Source organism: Rutilus rutilus (assembly GCF_951802725.1).
Source record: "Rutilus rutilus genome assembly, chromosome: 3".
Lineage (NCBI taxonomy): Eukaryota > Metazoa > Chordata > Actinopteri > Cypriniformes > Leuciscidae > Rutilus > Rutilus rutilus.
Genome location: NC_140211.1, coordinates 2,092,418 through 2,103,132, shown reverse-complemented (window position 1 = coordinate 2,103,132; position 10,715 = coordinate 2,092,418).

The window sequence follows — 10,715 nt, the reverse complement described above, 5'->3', positions numbered from 1 at the left end:
GGAAGTGCATCTCTGTCTGACCCAGTTGGTGGTCACTGAGCCTGTACTTAGTCAGGATCCGTCTCTTCTTCTCTGACAGTGTGCAGATACTCTGTCAAATAACAATTTAGTCTACTTTGTTTGCTTTCTCCAATGTTCTAAATATTGATATTTTGAATGATTCATAATTAGTTTTGTTCTGTTGAGTTGGTTTGAACCAGTGCTGAAGGGAGCCTGGTTGGTTAGCTTCACCATCAGCTGACTGAGGGGACTGTTTTCAGGATTTGGCTCTTGGGTGTTAAGTGCTTTGAAATGTAATGTCTTTTTGACTTACATTTAGATGTGTTCAAAATGTTACAGCTTGTTCGTAACGCATCGACGCACTATGTCAGGGTTACTCATTGCGCGGCTCGCCAAGCTTTAATTTGTGGCTCGCATGGCTGTAAAAAATACGGCGATATCATGCAGCCATTCACTACAGATATTTCTTAAAAACATTAAAAATAAGTAGGCCTAGGGCTATAACATAACCCATTACAAACTCAAAATGTCAGCTCTATTACAAATAATTTCGATCGGATTGAAAGAGGTGGTTTATCGAGAGAACATGTAAACACTTGATCGATTGAGAACCGAAACTGAAAGGACGACGTATGACGGGCTGAACGAGCTGTTCTCCTGATGAATAAAGTGTCATGTGAGTGTCCAGTCATTCTAATTCTCCTTTCAGTCAACATCTGTGAAGTAGAGCAGGACAACGGCTCACCAGTCCTTGTTTCAGATTTTCATCCACAGACGACTGGTTTTGGGCATTTTTACTGCGTGATAAATAGCAAACAGCACGGCACAACAGTTCATATGTTCATGTCTCCAAATTATGACCGGCTCTGTTGCTCAAATTATTTATGTCATAAAATCTATTTCCGATTTGAAACTTTTGACTTATAAACGTGCACATCAACCTGATCATGTATCATCATGTGACATCACGATGTTTAGCGTTCATGTAAACTACAATACTTTCAGATTCATCAATCGGAATGAATTCAGACTGATTGAAAGAAACGTTGTGCATGTAAACATATCCAGGGCTAATGTAGAAAAAAAAAAAAAACTTAACCCTCTGGGGTCTGAGGAGTTTTTGGGGTCCTTGAGATGATTTGACATTTGTGCTTTTTTCAGTTGCTTATAAACATATTAATGGCAATGGTGTAATTACACTCTATTTAGCACAAACAGGGCTACCATAATATGTATGTACATGTTTGTATTTTTGAGAGAATAATGTTTATGCATGGTTATTGAAAAAACTAAAAATTAAAGTTTCTGAAATAAGGCCACAAAACACATACTAAATATGTGTCCACAAGACTTTTGACTAATGGATGTTGTCGCTTAGGGTTTTTTCTTCAAAATGATCTGAAAATCATCCTGTCTAATCATTCACATAAAACAATTCACATTGATTTAAACTTTGTAAGACACTTTTTGTTTGGAAAGGCAATATGCGAGTGGGCGTGATTCACACCTGAGAAGACAATGACCCGCATAATGAGCCGCATAATGAGCCTTTCATTCAGGTGTATCACTGAGAGAGTACGACAAGTAAAGAATGTGAGGACTTATTTTGTAGGCATGCAAATTGCATAATATCCATAGTAAACATTTCTAGTAACTATGCAGTTAATTCTCATACTGTATTTTCAGAATGTTTTGGAATATATCCTCTCCCCAAATGTGACACTAATAAAAAAACTGTAATAAATAATTTAATGAGAAGGTTTTTATTGACCTATTAAGATGTTGCTTACATCTACCTTGTAAATATATGTTTTGCTATTTTATTAAACAGTTTTCACATATAAATCAACAACAATTACAATTTTAACAATATTTCAAGTGTAATCTTTATTTTTAAAAAGTATACATTGATTTTATCATACGTATTTCAAAGTTAAGGATTCATTAGTTTGAATATTGGAACAAACACTATATTAATATCTTAGTTGATAATTCAATATACCTACTTTATTTTTAACAAAACATCACATACTATATATTTAACATATGAGCAGAAATTTTTGCATATAAATGTTAATTTGCAGTTTAATACGTTGCTTATACAAAGACATTTTATTTCAACATATTTCAATCGATTTTTACTCATCTCAGTATAGCAATATAGTTTGGTAAAAGCAAAACTAGTAGATGTGTTCATGTAAAAATAACATGTTTACTAATGTAAGTGCAAGTGCGCGCTGTTGTTTACAGCTGTAGTAAACATCTGTGCTGTTCATTCATTAACACACAGACACGCGATTCATATTTAAACAGTCCTTTAGCAGTTTACCGACACTATTGCATATCACGATTAGAAGGGCGGGAGGGCGGTGATAAAATCTAGCGCTATGTGGGACCAAGGGTCTCGAAGGGACAGACAGCGGTTGGAGTAACCCATCTGGGGGTCGATTGGAAGCAGGGCTTGACATTAACACCCGCCAACCCGCCAAATGCGGGTGGATTTGGCTCGTGGTGGGTAACATAGTCACTCCAACTAGCCACTTTGGCAGGTTGAATAATTGTAGTCTTTTCAAAAGGCATCTGAAATAAGTGTGACACTACGACACTACAAATCCCATAGGGCTGTCAACGAATAATCTAAATTCGAATATATATTCGAATAGTTTTAAAAAACAGAATTTCGAAGGTGAAAATTAATATTCGAATGTGGAAAAACGCCCGCGGTAGCAGAGGCGCGGCTGTCTGCTTTGCGAGTGGGCGCGCTGCCTGAGGGATTATTTTATTTAACGTTAAACAGAAACATTTCTGAAGTGTAGGCTACTGTACTGACTGAATAGATATTGCATGAATAAGGTAGGTTAGATACAGCAGTTTCATGCACTGCAGGCTTCCACTGGTTTGATTATTTACCGTTTCATGTCAAGGAAAAGTTCCATGTTTACCACAGCACAGCTCGCTCGGAGCGTTCAATGTCGGTTCTATATACTGTAAAACTTCAATTAATGTTAATAATATTTTTGTTTCAATCACTGAATGAAGCCTGCTATATAAGAGTCGCGACCTTAAATTGCTTGCACAAAACTCTTGATCAGCACTCAGCATTTGCTTATTGTTGTTGTTCATTTAAACTGCACAGAGCGCGTGACGCCGCATTCATGCCGCAAGACCTCCAGACACGCGTAAACGCGTCTTTACACTCGCGCCAGACGCTCTATTCGCGTTTGGTGCTGAGGGTGAGGGCGAGAGAGAGAAAGAGTGCCTGCGAGTGAGCGAGCGAGAGTGAGTGAGGTCTGCGGTCTTGGCCATTAGTTGATTTACTTGTTTTCGTGTAGGTAATACGTTGTCAAATATGTTTAAACTTAAATAAACTACCTATACAAGTAGTTATGTCTCTTTGTATTAATTTGTCCTGTTATTGACGTAATGCGCGTCATTGACAAAATGTGCAACCAGATGTTCGAATAGTTCGAAGATAAGCTATGTGTTTTTTTTTAGAGGGAATATTCGAAGGTCATTTTTGAGCAATTTTGACAGCCCTAATGAGTATTGTCGCTAGTGACCTACAACAAAGAATCGAAGAGACAGCTAGCTCCCCTGCTGGAGTTATGCCGGTGGAGCAATGTGGCAACATATAATACATAATACATGGTTTTATTTTAAAAAAGGAGCTTTACACACAACCTTATCAGAGCTAATGTTAATGACCTGTATTGTTATATATTTATGTAGTCTTGATTTGGGTGGATGTAACAATGGTTTTACATTTAAAAGGGTTGTAAATCTAGTTCAAGTAAATTTTAGCACGCCATAGTCCACTTTTATCAGGTAATTTCACAACAAAAAAAATGTGGCTAGTAAAAATGCTGTGTGGCTAGTAACTTTGGAAAACCACTAGCCACACTGGCTAGTGAGGAAAAAAGTTAATGTCAAGCCCTGATTGGAAGTCTTACCAGTGGCACAAACCGAGCAAGCCAAGACAAAACTGTGAATGTCGCGAGCCATTAATGGCCACCAGAATCGTTGCTTGACCAAAAAACTGGTGCGGTTAACTCCTGGATGACAAACCACGTTAGAAATATACCCCCACTGAATCACGTCAGACCGCAATCCCTCCGTCACAAACAATTGATTCGGTGGGCAACCGGGCGGAATGGTCAAAAATGCGCGATAAAGAATCGGGTTTGATGTTTCTGGAACCCGGGCGGTACGAGAGAGAAAAATCAAAACGACCGAAAAAAGTGCCCACCGAGCCTGCCTGGAGTTGAGTCTTTTAGTGGTTCTGATATATTCCAGGTTCTTGTGATCGGTCCAAACGATAAAAGGTACCCCCGACCCTTCCAACCAATGATGCCATTCTTCCAACGCTAACTTGACTGCCAACAACTCTCTTTTACCAATGTCATAGTTACGTTCGGCAGGTGATAAACGATCGGACAAAAACGCACAGGGATGCATCTTGTCGTCTGTGGAATAATGTTGGGAAAGTACTGCGCCTACCCCCAGCTCTGATGTGTCGACCTCCACCACAAACTGACGTGATGGAACAGGGGCTATCAAGATGGGAGCTGAAAGAAAGCAGCCTTTCAGTTTGGTGAATACAGCCTCGGCTGTATCGTACCACCTGAACGTCGTTCTGGGGGAGGTCAAGGCAGTCAGAATGGATGAACCCTGTTGCTAGAGAATCAGAAATATATTTCTCCATGGCCTCCCTTTCTGGAGCAGAAAACGAATATAACTTGCTTTTAGGTGGAGACTTACCTGGCAGTAAATCTATGGCACAGTCATAGGGACGGTGCGGAGGAAGAGAAGCAGCACGGGACCTACTGAACACTTCCTTCAGGTCGAGGTACTCAACAGGCAAGTTTGATAAATCCACTGTTTCAGTATGATTGCCTGATGTGGTGAGTGTGATGGGTCCGGTGGTGAGCGAAATGTTGGGGAGTTCTTGACCATTGAGAGTGTTCACAGATATTTTGTGAGTGAGAGATGTGATCGGAATCTGAAGTCTGTGAGCAAGCTTAAGGTCCATGAAATTACCCTCCGCTCCAGAATCCAATAGGGCTTGACAGTCGTGTGTCTGGGTAGCCCATCTCAGTCTTACCGGGAGGAGCGTGGATGATGAGGTCTTCTCGGTGGAGATCCCACCCGATAGTAGAACACGGAGACAATAATCCAGGCGGGACGTTGAACACGTAGAATGCCAGACAGGACAGGAACGGGATACAACACCAGTAGACTCCACAACGATCTGCCAACACAAGACACCAGTCAGAGAGCATATAAAGGTGAGTTGAGTGGGATCAGCTGGCGCTGATGATCAAGCGGTGATCAGAGGGCACACGCACAATCACACGAGACGAGGAAGAGACAGTGAATTCATGAACCGTGACAATAACATGTTCCTCTCACTTTATTTATTATGGGACATTTTCTTTATTTCTCAGGTTCTGTCTTCGTGGGTTACCAGAGCGCACACACAGGCTAAGAAGCCTCAAGGGCGGTACTGGTGACCAGGGAGGCGCTGGCAGCTCAGGAGACCAGCAAGGATTGGCCTCCGTGGCCTTGCCATGGGGGTTTGGCTCTTTGACAGTGGTCTGGGACGTATGCCCCCCCGCCAAAAAAAAATCTTCCCTCCCTTGGGAGGAGTAATGGGGTTGTGGACTGGAGCAAGCACGCTCTGGGACTCGAGCGGACTCAGGGACTGGAGTCCTCATTTGACTCTGGTCAGGGGCTGGAGCCATCTTGGCTGAAGATTCAGGCTTTGGTGAGAAGAACACACAAAGGACCTGGAGACACAAAGAGATCAGATGCTGGAGAAACTTGATAAGGAATGACGTATGAGAATAATCACTGGAGTATGACGTTGGAGAGAAATCGGAGATGCGGTGCAGATGTGTGTGATAGTAATTAAGTGCAGGAGAGTGCCAGGAAGGATTATGGGGAATGAAGTGCAAACACGGTGACTGGTGACAGAGCTGGTGACCGTGACAGTGAACAAGAGTGCTGTTTTCCCCCGAATATCAGCACAATTTCAAATGGGATATTGATTTTATACAACAATAAACAAGACATTAATTTTGAGTTTGTTTTAAACACTATATTGTAAATATATTGTCTGTTTTTGTTCTCTTTTGCCATTGAAAATAGTTCCAAACAAAGCCAAAGCAGAACACCGAGCAACGGCATTTTGGTAATGAATGAATCTGCGATTTAAACGAATCAGTTGAGTGATTCAATGACCCATTTCTGAAGACGTTAATGTGCTTCATTCCTTAATGAATCAGCCGTTTGAATAAATCAGTTGAATGACTGTTTCAATGTCCCACTCCTTAAGGCAAGACACGGCAGGAAAAAACATAGTTTTTTTTCCACTGGTCAATTTTGAGATTTTGGGTTATTTGTCTTCAATAACATGTCTTCTTTCAGACTTGTGCTGAAAAAAAGTCCAAAATACACATTTAGGTCTTTATTTTACTACACTTTGTCTGAGTGTGCAGATTTCGCCTAAATTCATCAAAAGTTGGCGTTCTAAATCATCCCGCTGCTCCGCGATCACTGTCTGCACCCCGTCATCACATATACTATTAGAAAGCTCTCTCTCTCCTGTTACAATGCTGTCAGATCCACATATGGTAATTTCCTGTCTATCAGCAACCAATCATGAAAGAAAAACAGGTGATTTAACTCAAAATGCGCAATCTCATTGGCTGATGCCAATTTCTGACAACGTGATTCGTTCAGAACTGTCACGTGACGCGCTCTGACATTTCCGCGGTAGTTCAAAATGTCGAAAGATATGCGTGTAAAATTGGGGTCTTCACTATTTTTTTCATGAGAGCCGCACTGAATACCATGTCTGCTTAGCAATCTGTCACTCCTGAACAGTCAATATGCAATGCAATACATACAAAAGGGTGGGGAAAAAAAACTTTCTTTATGATTTACCAGTCAAATTTGTAACTGAGACAAGATGATTTCCCTAAATGAAAGAAAAAAAGAAAAAAAGGAGGATTCCAGAATACTTTCATCCCAGAATGACCTTAAAAAGCCTAAACTTGATCTTTTAGTTTTAAGCAATTATCACCCAATTGCAAAGTTGCCTTTTTTATCAAAACTTTTGGAGGATGTCTATCATCAGTTGTCCTCATTTTTAAATAGAAATTCTATTTTTGACAAATTTCAGTCAGGTTTTAGGACTAAACACAGTACGGAGTCTGCACCTTTAAAAGTGATCAATGATTTATTGCTTGCTGTTGACTCAGGAAAGTGTGCTGTTCTCGTTCTCCTCGATCTCACAGCTGCATTTGACACTATAGAACATGAAATTCTGCTAGAACCTTTGTGTCAGTGGGTAGGGATCCAGGGAATTGCCCTTAAAAGGTTTTTTTTTCTTATTTAAAGGACAGAAGCTCTGCAGTACAATTGGGTGGTTATTTCTCTGATTCTGTAACCAGTACGTGTGGAGTTCCACAGGGTAGTTTTTGGCTCAGTTAGGTCACACACACACGGGTTGATTGTTTAGGGTCTCTTGCCTCTAATGTACATGAACAAGCAAGGAATCTAGGAGTTATTTTTGATTCAGAGTTTAAATTTGATAAGCAAGTAAATTCGGTAGTGAAGGCTGGTTTCTTTCATTTAAGGCGCATTGCTAAAATTAAACAATTTTAGCAATCTGGGGCTTCCTTGTGTTCTGTTGAATCGTCTTCAACTCTTACAAAATGCGGCAACTAGGCTATTGACTGGGACCAAGAAGCCAGTTAGTGTTTCCCCAGTACTAGCTTCACTGCAGTGGCTCCCAGTTGGATCCAGTTTAAGGTCTTACTGTTTGTTTTTAAGGCCTTGCATGGCCTAGCTCCTGAATATAATTCGGATCTTCTTCAAGTCTTGTTTTTAGCATATTTTGCATTTGGTGGCTGAAGGGTTATTAGTTGTCAGGGAAAGTTCATCTGTTATCAATAGCCAGACACAGCTCGGGTGTCATAGAAATGGAAATCTCTGCTGACACTCTTTGAATGTTATTTTCAATGCAAAATATGAATGTCTACAGGTGCTTCACGTAAAAAGTTTCCAAACAGAGCATCACAGGCTTTACAAAGTGGACGAATCCCACACAACCTTTCTCGTCCCTGAAAAGAGCAGTTCAGTTGTGCATCAGTGTGATCATCTGTTGGCGTGTCGTCATGATGAGGATTGATCTGATCTTTGTGCTGTTGTCAGGTGAGTTTATGATATTGAATCTGCATCTTACATGAGTATGAATATGATTTTCAAGAAATTAAATAATGGGTTATGCAGGGATTCCCAGTTTGTTTTTGTCAATGAACCCTTTTGACTTAAAATATTTACCCTTGGGCTTGATGGGGGTGGGCGATATGAAGAAATCTTATAACAAGATACGAGGTATTTTATTTCACGATAACAATATATATCACAATATAGTTATTTTTGCTTTAAATAAGGTTTTTATTTCATTTTTTTAAACCATTGAAATTTCATAATTCTTATCATCATTTTCAATATCACAAAAACGACTAGCCTAACTATAAAATAAAAAAAAAGTCATGGGTTAATGTCTCTCCACAGCTCTGAGCTCCGCTGTGAATTCCCGTGTATTTTACATTATTCCTGAGAGAATGAGCTGGTCAGATGCACAGACGTACTGCAGACAGAAACACACTGATCTCGCCACTATTGATGACCTGGCAGAACTTGCTGAGCTGTTAACTTTCCCCAACTTTGAAGAATACATGTGGATTGGACTCTATCGGAAGACAGTGACTTCTCCCTGGATCTGGTCCGATCAGAGCAAATCCGAGTTCAGATTTTGGAGTAGCGGACAGCCGAACAACTCTGGTGGCCACCAGCTTTGTGTGCTCATAGATTCTGATGGATCCTGGAACGACTGGGAGTGTCTGGTAAAAATGGCATTTATCTGCTATGGTGAGTTGTTTGCAATTTAACTTAACTGCTCATAGGATTGATTTTTTAAAAATAAAATAAAACAAAAATGACCAAATATAGACATACAAGGTTTCCGCCTGACCGGAACGATATATTGTTATTTGTAGCATTTATTTTTATTTATTGTTTTCTTTTTTCGGTATTTGATAATTCTCCACGGCACACCTGACAGCCTGTCACGGCACAATGGTTGGGAAACACTGCATTAACTTATGTTAACAGAGTGTTGCCTTATTAGTAAATGTTAGAAATTAACATGGTAAACGCTGTACAAGTAATGTTCATTATTAGTTCAGATGAACTAATACAGTGGACTAATCTAAACAAATGAGACCTTACTGTAAAGTGTTTTAAGGAAATTTACATTTTTCTTGGACAGCTGCTTGTCATTGTCACTTATTTTAACTTCTTTATTAGCCTGAGAACTTCATCATGTGTGTTTCTCTCACAGATGAAGAGATGAAGAGACAGATCGTGAGATTGGAGGTGAAATCAAGTCGAAATTTGAATGATCCTGAAGTGAAGAAAGAGATTTTAATGAAGGTTAGTTCAATACACTGAACATTGAAGATATATTAATGACTTACCAAGAGCCTTGTGTGATAAAGGTCTGTGTTCTTCAGATAGAGCAGATGCTGAAAGAGAAAGGACTGACAGACGAAGCCAAACTGTCGTGGAAACTTATTTCTGGAGAAAATGTCTTTCAGAGAATGTGGTATCAGAAGAATGAAGCTTCTAAGACGCCCTGCAGCAGAATCAGGAACTGACCGTCTCATTTTAGTTGTAAATGTTCTGGCTGGGAAAGTTATGAACAAACCAGTTCTTCCAGTAACATTAATAGAACGTTTGTTCAAAGTTAGCTGGTCTTTTATAATGTATAAAGCACAAAAACTAAATTTTAAACGTTTAATTTGATGTTAGTCTAACATTTTTTAAATGATAATACTTGTTTCAGAACGTCCAGAGAACATTCAAAAGCAACGTTCCTGTTTGCGTTATGATGAAATGGAATGTCCGCGTAACCAAGAAAAAACACTTTTAAAACATAAAAAGAACTGTATGTTTTGAACGTTTACAGAACATTCAGAAATAACGTTTTTTTTTAGCTTGCATTAAAGGGATATTTCACCTCTGGAAAGATGAGTGTGTATTTAAAATGGGTCATTTATGTAGTGGAAATGTGAAATTATTTTTGAATTTGGAGCCTTCTAGACTGAGAAAAGCCAAAATTAAAAATTTTTGGCTCATGTGGATGAAAGACAACAACTCCCAGAATGCACTTGCTTCGCTGCCCTACGAGGCCACTCCAAAGCCACGCCTACCGGTAAAAGAGCACAGTTAAACAACTAGGCTAGGCTACTAGTTGACTCAAAACTTAAAAGACGCTGTTTTATCGTGATTTATTCTACAGCAGGACTAGGCTGAGGGGCGTGAGAGAACGGCGTGAGGCCGGTGGCGTGATTACTTATGAGCGATACCTGTGAGACGCATACATTTTTGAAACAAAAGGTGTGCATTTAAACAATGAATGGCGACTGCAGAAAGCAAAAGCGAATCCCGGATATTTTGGACGATCTTGACGGCCGGACATGTCCGGAAAAAGAGGATGTATGGTAACCCCTACTACTCTCCACAGAACAAGAGCCTGTTAGCTTAGTTTCCAAAAAAGATGGCTGACACTATTTGTACATTCTGTGAGTGAGATCCCCCTATGGGCGGGTTGAAAACATGCGGAACGAGCTCCTGCTAATGGC